The sequence below is a fragment of the Perissodus microlepis genome, chromosome 19, assembly GCF_051167445.1.
Source record: "Perissodus microlepis isolate ML-2025 ecotype Zambia chromosome 19, ASM5116744v1, whole genome shotgun sequence".
Lineage (NCBI taxonomy): Eukaryota > Metazoa > Chordata > Actinopteri > Cichliformes > Cichlidae > Perissodus > Perissodus microlepis.
The window spans coordinates 24,009,197-24,019,153 of record NC_140479.1 but is presented as its reverse complement, the minus strand read 5'-3'; positions in this window follow the sequence as shown (position 1 = coordinate 24,019,153).

The window sequence follows — 9,957 nt, the reverse complement described above, 5'->3', positions numbered from 1 at the left end:
TACCTCCCAAGTAGCTCAATTGCTATCTTCCGAGCCACTTGAGCTCAGGAGAGGGCTCAGGCATGCATACCTCTCTTTTAAGGGGACATTCGCCTCTGTAACCTCACCCTGCCAGTCATAAATTACCTTCTTTTCACAGAAGGCCCCTATAGCCTCTGTATGAGCAATTAAAGCCCCAATAGGATAGTATCAAACCACCCTGACCTCATCCAACCTCTCCTGTCATTGTGGCCACCTGAAAGGTCTTCTCCACTTTGTCCCCAGAGTGCCACTGCTTTCTGTGTATGGTGCAGGCGGAGTACATTTTACTGGCCACTCACCATTGTTGTTTCAGGGTTTTATCTTGTACCATATAAACAAGGTCAAAGGTCGACTGGACTCAAAAAAATTTTCGTGAATGTTTTTGAGACATGATTACAGCTGGTTAAATACAGCCCAGCTCACTCTAAGTGGCCCGAATGCTAACTTTGCCATGCGATTGGCTGTATGACAGCAACACTGTCTCATTTAACAGATTATTTTCATTCCAGCCAATGGCCTTTCTGGACATCCTATCATTCGGGCCACATTCAATCTGTGTAACCAGCTGGAATAAAACTTCTGCTTTATGAGGAATCCCATGTGCTAAATTCAGTCTGTGTAGGTCAGAGAAGATTGCAGTGTGTACATTAGCCCAGCACTTTAGCGTGTCTAATTTGCTGCAGTGGACTAAACAAAGGCTTTCACTGATATCTTGATATCGAGTCAACCATGTACTCAGTGGTCCTGGTTTCCACTGGCCAGACCGAATGATTTATTGCACCGCTGACTAGCCATCGCACTATCTGATTGGCAGGGCTGGAGCCCATTAAAAGGCATATATTTTTAATCACTGTTTACCATGTCAATAGCAATACTAATCGCTTCAAAGGTGTATGTATATTTCATTGCTGGGTGAGGAGGCCCCGATAAACAAGAGTGAGTCCTTGTGGTACTTCTTTTTAAAAGCTTCATAAAAAATGACATTGAGTTAAGCATTACATCTAAAGCTTTAATTTCACCTTTAAGAACCTTCATCACAGAAAGAAACACTAAAATGCAATTCAGCGAGCTAACATCTGTTATTCAAAGACACCACATTAAGCCAAATGTGCAACATTCTCCTTGCTGTGACTCTTTATGTCAGGTTTAAATAGGTGAAATGCCTTTCAGAAAATGATAAGACCGATATGGTGCATTGAAATGGATTTCCTTAAGATAGTCATTTGCATTTCCTTTAATACTTGCAATGACATTGTAATGGTGCGATCCTTTATTTTTGTCCTATCTGTGTAATTTTATGAACAAAACAATAATGTTTCTGACTCAATGTGTCACTACAGCTGGATTTTGATGATGTTACCTTTCTGCTAGAATCTTGAGAAGAATGGTGTTACGTGACAGCGAGTTTAATGCGCATGTGGTATAATGTCATTAAGCGAAGCCCACTGGCCAGAGCAGTGCACACAGAGTGGTATTATGGAAGTAGGGCAGTTGCAGCAGGCCCCTCTGATGGCCTATAGAGTGCTCCCTACATACAAACAGAGTCACTAGGCAGATGTGACCACGCCAGCAAACAGAGGCTCTTTGTGTCCAAGGGATTTAGGGTCCCCTGGGCCCCCTGACTCTAAACATTAACAGACCTACTGCAGAAGGAGAGGGAAACTAACTCTGCTGACATTCAACATTTACTGAGACCAACTCTCTCTCAATGCTTCCACTGGCCTTGTATGTAAAGTGCACATGCAAAAAGGCATGTGGGGATTTGATGTAAAGGTAGCACAACAGTTCTCAAAGGTGCTAAATATGTGAAACTGTGCACTTAAATATACTAGTTAGTAATATTAAATATCTTAATATTAATTCTATAAGTCTCTGAAACCCCGACAGAGAAATGGGACTCCTTTCCAAGGATATCCCCCTACTTGGTGATTTGATATCTGTGGGAGAGAGCAGTGTTTAATAAGTTCAAAATCTCTCAGGTGTTTCACTGGGCTAAGATGCAGCGACCACAAAGACCACAGTGTATATATCACATAATTTTTATACACTTCAAAGTACTCAGTGACCCATTGAACCATATGAACAGAAATGGGAAGATTACCAAAAACTGTATTCAAGTAAAAGTAAAATTGTCTTGGTAAAAACTTTCTCTGGTAGAAATAAAAAGTCAGTTGATATGTACTTTGTCTATGTCTATGTTTTGATAATAATGCCTAAAGAAAAACAAATATATTACAAATCAAAGGAAAACATGCAATTCTTCAACTATCCATTAATATTATTTTGGAACAACAAAATTATTTTTTCTGTTTTATTTATATAGTGCCAGGTCACAACAGTCACCTTGGAGCATTTTTATTATAATGTAAGGACCCTAAAATATAAGAAAGAACACCCCAACATTCAGACAGCCCCCCTGTGAGCAAACACTCGGTGACAATGAGAAGAAAATCTCCCTTTTAACAGGAAGTAATGTTTGACAGAACCAGGCTCAGGAATGGACAGCCATCAAGGTCACCACATCCAGCCCTAACCATAAGCTTGATCAAAAAGGAAAGTTTTAAGGCTGACCTTAAAAGTAGAGAGGATGTCTGTCTCCCAAATTCAAACTTTAAGGTAGTTCTTCAGAAGAGGGGATTGAAGGCTTTGCCTCCCTTTCTACAGATATGAGATCTGGCTTGTGGGATAGATAAAGCTGGGTATCATCTACATAACAATGAAAATGTATGTGCATTCTCATAATGTATAGCATGTATAATGTAAATATAACTGGTCCTGGGATAGAACCGTGTGCAACTCCATAATTAACCGTTAGACACGACTAAAACCACTGATGTGCAGTACCTTTAATACCTATGGGATGCTCGGATCTCTGTGTTAAAATATTATGGTAAACAGTACTGAACTCTGCACCTAGGTCTAGCCGGACAAGCACAGAGATGAGTTCACTGCAAGAGGCCACAAGAAGACAATTTGTAACCTTCACCAGTACAGTTCCTGTACTGTGATGAGCTCTGAAACCTGACTCAAACTCTTAAATAAACCATTCCTCTGTAGATGATCCATTAGCTATTTGACAACCACTCTTTCAAGATTTTTAGAAATGAAGGGGAGGTTAGAGATTGACCTGTCATTAGCTAAGACAGCTGGATCAAGTGACAGCATTTTAAGTAGTGGTTTAATTACCACCACCTCAAAGGCCTATGGTACGTATTTTATTAATAGAGGTAGATTGATCATATTTAATGTTGAAACATTAATTAATGGTAGGACCTAAAAGACACGTTGATGGTTTGGAGGAAGTGATTATTGAAGTTAACTCAGAAAGATTGGAGAGAAAAAATATCAATAAATATTTAAAAGTTAGTATACATAATGATACCTCTATAATGTGGGACCTCTTTGAATATTTGTTCTCTAATTATTAAAAATGTAATTGTAATGAAATTTTATGAAGTCATTACTAGTTAGACTAATACTTGGCTCCACAGAGGTTAACCTTGCTACATTATATTCAAGCTCTTATGTCCAAAACAACAGCAAATCTAATCTGTTCTAATGCATTACAACAATTAGTGAGCTTGTCGATATACTTCTCTAACTGAATGACATCCTGTGAGTCTTGTGCTCCAAAAAGACCTCTTTGCTCCATTTTAAAACAATGTAATCAGCCAGTGTTATACCCAGAAAATACCCTGAATATTTAGTAGTGCTGTGTCACTGCTATGGATGTAACTTAAGTAAGCAAACTATGGAGCTGCCAACCAAAAGTATTAAGGATGTATTATTGATAAACTGTGAAAGAGCACCAGAAAAGCTACTCTCTATTACCAGAAACAGACTTACAATTTAGTGGTTACAGTTAAATTAACTGTAGTTTGCCAAGATTGGATTCAGAATCTTTATAAGCTGCTAACTGCACATTTTTGGCAAAGCTTATACATCACAAGCTTTTCTTGGATTTTCTAAGTGTTGAATCTGTCCCTTAAAATGCCACAAATTTCTTAAAGCTAAAATAATACTTTTTATTTTGTGACATTTCACATTGATTCTGTGACACTTTTTTTACTCTGTTATGGAGGCATTTAAATTGTACTAAAATAGGCTTAAAATAAGCTTGCTTAGTAAAGGTGCTGGTACAGCTTCTACAAAGTACACAAAATATATGCTTTGCTACAATAACCATGCTAAACATAGTTCATTTCTTCCATCACTATGGCAAGTGTCATGGGAATGGAAGTAACTACTCCTGTAAGGATATCAGTGAGTCATCGTAGGTTAAAGTGATAGCTCAGAATAGCTTTGTACTGCACTGACTTTTCCCTCTAAGAGGACAAATGGTCCCAAACCATGCCAGCATAATGTGCCCACAGCTTAACACAGCCATAGATCCCCTCATTGTAAAAGTCATGGGTTCAAGCTTTCTTTTAATTTGTCACAAGTCTATATATTTATATGGCTACTTACTCTTTTTTATATCTAATAAAGGCAAGGTCTCGAAGCACTCCACTTGAGCAGTCCAATGCCAATTCTGTCCATTTCATTTATTTTTATGCAGCAATACAAACAAAGGTCAGCATCCTTCACACATTTCAGCTCATCTCCCGTGATGTGACTTTTACTGGAATGTGTCTGGAAGACATGTCCCTTGCCAAACTGTAAAGGCTTTAAATAAAGAGCCTAATTATCTGTCAAGGATTGATGTTATGAGCCTGATGTACATAAACTTATCTGGTTTCTTAGTGCTTTCTCTCCTCTCTGTAATTGTGTGATTTTTCACCACTGTAGTTATAGCTGGCTAGTGATTCACTGATATTCTCATAATTTTTGCTAATAATAATGATACACCATTTGCATAAAGGAAATGAAACAGGTTGCATTTGCATATATTAAACATTTATATTTATGCATATAATATGTTTGCTCATTTAAAAAAAAAATTCTTCAAGATAATAGTAAAACCAAGACAGGAAATGGAAGGAGCACAAATCCATGGTAAATATTGGTCTTCTTTATCTGACAATCCCCTGACACAGGAGGCTGTATCATTTTTCAGCAAAGAGCCCTCTGATCTTGAGGACTACGCCAGGCCTTGCTTTATTAAATTATCTCCCTTGCTTTTCAAATACAATTTCCTACATAAATCACTCAAATGATCCTTCAGACTGTCAGCTTCAAGAGAGAGTTTTTCTACCCTATCTGCCTCTGACCAGGTTATGCAAATCCCCACCGCTGGGTTCGATATCTATTGAGATGCTTCAATTGTCTGCCTTCGGCCCTAAATCCTTCGCTTGTCCCCACATTATTCTCCTGCCCTCGATAAAAGTGACGTTAAACATCAAGCAGTAACCACGTTGGTAATCCTTTGCCAAAAAGGCCCATGCCAATTTAACTAAGCCAGAAACACTGACCCTTCAACCTTGACCTTGTAAACATTGAAAAGGGGGAGGCCAGACTTTTTCGCATTGAAAATCTACCCAGCAGAACACTGGGAAGGCCTTACTGCGGCCCCTAAGCTGGAGCTGAATTCAATCACATTGGAAACGGGCTTTTTACTAGGGGTCAACCATGAGTAAGACCCCAAAAACAGAAGCACATAGCTGCATCAAGTCAGCCAGATAAGTCAGCATTATCATTCACCAAACAGCCACCAAGCCAGCAGTCTAGTTCTGAAAGATAAACATCTGCAATGCATTGGCTCAAATGAAAGCCAGCTTAGAGTGACTTCAGCTTTATCCCAGACAGCTGTTGGAGGAACAGCTCTGGCCTGACTGCACTGGGGGTCTTGGTAGATGTCCTGAAAAGGGACCTCCAAAAGTCTAAAGGGACAAAGGGACCTCTTGAACAATGTTCTTGCTGATACAATAGTGTTGCACAGGGAGGAAGGGGCAAAAGAGCAACGCCTATTCTGGGGCATGAATGACCAGCACATTCCTCCCCAGTCACCAAGCAGTAAGCACAGTGACCAAGAGTGACAAGCCTTTGCACCGCTTTGTTGACACCCTGTACGCTTGACCAATACCTTCCTTCTGTTCTCCACATCACCCTCCATTTTTTTTTCTCTTTTTCTCTTTCCTTCCTCCTTTGCTTCTTATTCAGCAGATGCACATGTATTGCTTTATTTTGTTTCTGCGTGCTTTGAGTGCACATAAGCGGTGTCAGTTTAGTTACATATTAGCTCTCCTCAGAAAAAAAAGACAGTGAACAGCATGCACATAAAATATACTTTGGGGTCAGGTCACTACCTAGCATTTACTGACACACATTTGAAACACATGTTTGTTCTCAAAGAAGCCACATATCAGCTGTGTGACAAGTGAAATGGATGAAAATAACATATGGGACAGTATCGAGGGTTCATGTGGAGGACAGGGAATTCAGGCTTTCTTCCTATCTGACACTGCTCTTCTCTTTCTATCTCTTAGATACTCAGACACACACACGCACACAAACCAGGGACAAGATCCTGATGTAAAATGGCCCAAAAACTGTAAAGTTATAAAACTAGATATTTGGATCAAAAAGGAATACAGATGTGAAGCACGAGCTCTAGAACAGCTGGAACTAAGAGAACTGTGCTGACAGGTTAAAGGCACTGACGAGTAAAGAAGTTAAGCAACATACGTCTGATTAAGGCCTGAGAGCATTAACTTGGGCCTCGGTGTTGTCGTCAAGCCGTGGATTTTGAGTGAGCAGAGAATGTCGGGGAGAAAACAAAGCTCGACAGCGTATAGTTTTGGTGCTTGTTCTTTGTGAATAGCTGACTCCTTAATTGACTGGGTAAGCCTGTGTTAAACCCCACTGAGCTCCGACATCAGCAGATCCACACCTGTGACAGCAGCGCTAGAATGACGGCGCTCATTAAAAACTTGATTTAGATCTTCAGCAGGAACCCCGTTGGGTTTTTTTTTTTAAAGCAGCTCGTTCATTGGAATGATAGGTGGCAAATACAGTAGTGGAAGGAAAATTGGACTTGAAAAGGAATGTCTGTCTCTCCATTTTTTTAAAGCCTTCCTCCTAATAACCTGCTTTTCTTTGTACTCTCAAAAAATGGCTTCTGTAGTTGTACACGGGACCTTTGAAGGTGAGCTGTGACTGGCATACACAGATGTCGGCTTGTAGGGCCTTAATTTGATGCTCGAGCACCGCCGAAACTCCCGTCTGTTTGTTGCCTCCGTTTGAAAAGAGTAGACCTTCATTGGAGTTAAAGTAAACTGCATCCATTTTTCATGTACTTGTCCTAAAGATAGGTACTGCACCATTTAAAAGTCTGAATTTCACACTGTACTACTTTTTGCAAGTGATATTGGACGTTCTAACTCCTTCCTGTTAAGTGGCTCTGGACAGGACTGAGGTGGTGCACAGTGGCACGGACTGCAAGCAGTGAAAATGAATTCAGTGAAGAGTATGACTCTTGTGATGAGAAATGTTCTGGTAAATTATGACACAAAGCATAATTCATGTGATAAAAAGAGGGAAATATTGCATAGATGGAGCAGATTATTGGTCTGAAGGCACGTACCTCCAGGCCATGAATATCTGAACTACCTAGTATAAGAGATAATAAGCACCATCTTAATGGTTTATGAATCTCATTTGATTTATGGTTATTAACCATAGGAGAATTATAGTGGTGATGTATTGATGGATGGGGGGGCATTTCAGGATAGAAGCTCATATGATTGAAATGATATAACCTGCCAGCTCACAGACAGACATAATAGAGAGAAAGGTTGGTACACATCATGCTTTACAATAACCTGACCTAAAAAAAAACCCTGAAAAAAACCCTCATCCCTTTCATTTTATTTCTGACAATCTTTCTATTCTTTTTTTTTTTTTACTTTTCCAACTTACAAGTAGCTTCAAGCTAATCATCTGTTCTTAGATTTTTTTTTCCTTGTTAGGGATTCGAGAAGGAAAAATAAAAGGGAGAGGGGGGTAAAAAGGGTTTTATCTAGGGGCCCGACACCATGCCCATCCTGCACACGCCTCCAAGCAAGCATATCCCCTTGTTGAACACCCCTCACCACCACCATCACCACCCCACCCTCCCTAAAAAAAAATAAAAAAATAAAAGAGCATCAATAAAAGAACTGTGGTGCAGATTGGAGGAGGCATGAGCAGATTTTCAATAGGATTTCAGGAGAAGGCACAAGGGGCAGAAATCTTTTGCTTTTGTCTGACGTTCAAATGGGTCTGATGAGCCTCGAGCTGGAGGCTCTGCTTGTCATAGAGGTCCTGATCTCTTGTGAGAATTGATTTCCATCATTTGGGGGGGAGCTACACAGACTGAGGGCATAATGCTGCCTGGAAGAGCAAGATAAGGGCCAAATGAACTGAGAACAACTTACTGTACCAAAAAAAGGCCAAAAAATACCAATCAGGGGGTTCATGGGAGTGAGAAAAGAGACACTGAAAGAAAGCAAAAATAAAAATATGTTGTCTCACAGTCCACTCTGAAACGTTAGATTGGCTTTCAGAGTAGGAAGCCTTGTCCTGTTGTGACGTTTTTCTCTCTGCCAAGCATTTCATCTGATTATGAGTACTTTGCAATCTGCGACAGCATGATTGATGCTCCACTTTCATGAGGGGAATTTTAACAGCACCTCTTCAGCGCTCAATGCGCACCCAATTATGCGTCTGAGCTGGTAACCTTGAATTTATGTCACCATGGCAACAAAACCCCTGGTCATGCATTATGGATTATCATTGAAATTCTACACCCCTACCTAACATAATGAGAGCCCAGGACTTAATCAAATCAGCCCATTCTGTGTGACACAAAGTGAAGAAGGAGCTCTCATTGTATTGGGGTTGAGGCTGGGAGAAGCCAGCCAGCCACGCAAGGAGGTAGGCAGGCAAGCAGGCGGGCGGGCGGGCGGGTGGCAGACTGGGCTTTGACGGCCCTAGCAGCTGCAGGGCTAGCAGCCTGATAGATGGCTCCCATATACATCAGTGAACCTATAGACAGATGGCCCTCAATGCCTGGAATTTCCAACCCAGGAAGCAGCTGTTCAGCCTAACCTCTGCTGTCTGTCTCACCTTGTTGTCATGGAACATTGAGCAGAGAAGGAGAATGTGGATGGTGACACGGTGCCGAGCGCGGCGGAGCACTATTGCGCTTCAGGGTTGAAACAGGGGAAGGGGCTTGAGCTGAGGGTGAGGAAGTGCTTGCTGAATATACATTAGGTGGCACTTTGTCATTCTCTCCCCCCTCTCTTGCTCTCTTCCTAATTTTCTTTCTTCTTTTTAGTGCGAGGATCTGGATGGAGTCTTGCTTTCACATAAACACATAAACAAACAAAGGTGGAAGCCCAGAATTATTTCGCCTTCCTCTCACTCCGTCCATCAGGTAGATAACATAATTGTTGTAAATCACTGCACGGGATTAATGCAATCTATTTTTCATCTCCTCCCTGGCTTCTCCCTCTTCCCCTGCTGCAGGCCCAGTCTGAGTTGTTGCATAAAATATTGATTGCTCTTGTGTATTTCTCTCATTGTATGTAAGCATTTTTATTAGCTAACAGGCAAGAAGAGGAAACCAGTATCCCCCTTCTTCTCCCACTCTCACTCTATAGGAACTTTTAATAGCACAGCAGTTTTTTTCCTCCCTCCTCTGTTTCCCTGCATCATCCCTGTAGTCTATTGGATACCTCTGAAGATTTCAGCAAGGGAATACTGGAGCAGGAATACGGGAATTAAAAAGAAAAAAAAAAAAAAGCTTTTCTCCATAAAACTATAGATGCATGGTCGACAAGATTTTTTTTTTCTTTTTGTAGAAAAAGTGTCAACATTCAGTTGGGGAAACAAACACAAATTAACACAAACATATCCAAAATCGTAATTTTTCCATTTATACATAAGGACAAAAATGCATTGTAACCCAGATTTATAGTGTTTTTAATATATTATATTTGCAACAATGGAAATGTT